The sequence below is a fragment of the Selaginella moellendorffii genome, unplaced genomic scaffold (assembly GCF_000143415.4).
Source record: "Selaginella moellendorffii unplaced genomic scaffold, v1.0 SELMOscaffold_197, whole genome shotgun sequence".
NCBI classification, from domain to species: Eukaryota; Viridiplantae; Streptophyta; class Lycopodiopsida; order Selaginellales; family Selaginellaceae; genus Selaginella; species Selaginella moellendorffii.
Window position 1 is genome coordinate 8,282 of NW_003314457.1, and position 738 is coordinate 9,019.

Here is a 738-nt window from a genome sequence, read left to right on the forward strand (position 1 = left end):
AGAACAACTTGTACAATGACGCCAAGAACACCTCGTTCACCACCCCCAAGAACACCTCGTCCACCACCGCCCAGAACAAGTCGTCCACCACCGCCCAGAACACCACTTCCCCCAGCACCACCACTGCCACCACCACCTATGTCACCACCATCACCAACACCAGCACCTTCACTTTCACCAACACCACCACCACTATCACCACCTCTATCATCACCGCCAGCACCACCACCAGAATCACCAGCATCAGAACCAGGCCCAGCTCCTACACCATCATCATTACTATAAGTTCATAACAATTTAACATAATAAAAACATGACCTTAAGTTCCACTTATTTCCTTAACTCACGTGTTTGTTTTCATATAGAGTTTTTTTATTGCAAGACAAGAGAATCAAGAGTTCTAATGAATGAAATGATAGAAAATCTTACCTTTCTTTCTTTTTCTCAAGTTCATCACTACATCCTACAGTACAAGCAGGACAGTAGAGAATTGCCAATCTCCTATCATCACATATATGATAGGAGATCATATCACTCAACACAGTGCAGTAAGGTAATATAATTATTTATGGCAACACTAGGTATTCAAAAAAGTTTATAAACTATAAACATGTTTATACTGTATAAACATCAGATTAATCCAATAAGCTAAAATATACTTGGAGGTGTTTAAGAAACTTTATAAATTATAAAAAAATTTATACAAAAATTAATCCAAACGAATAACAACTCCTACAT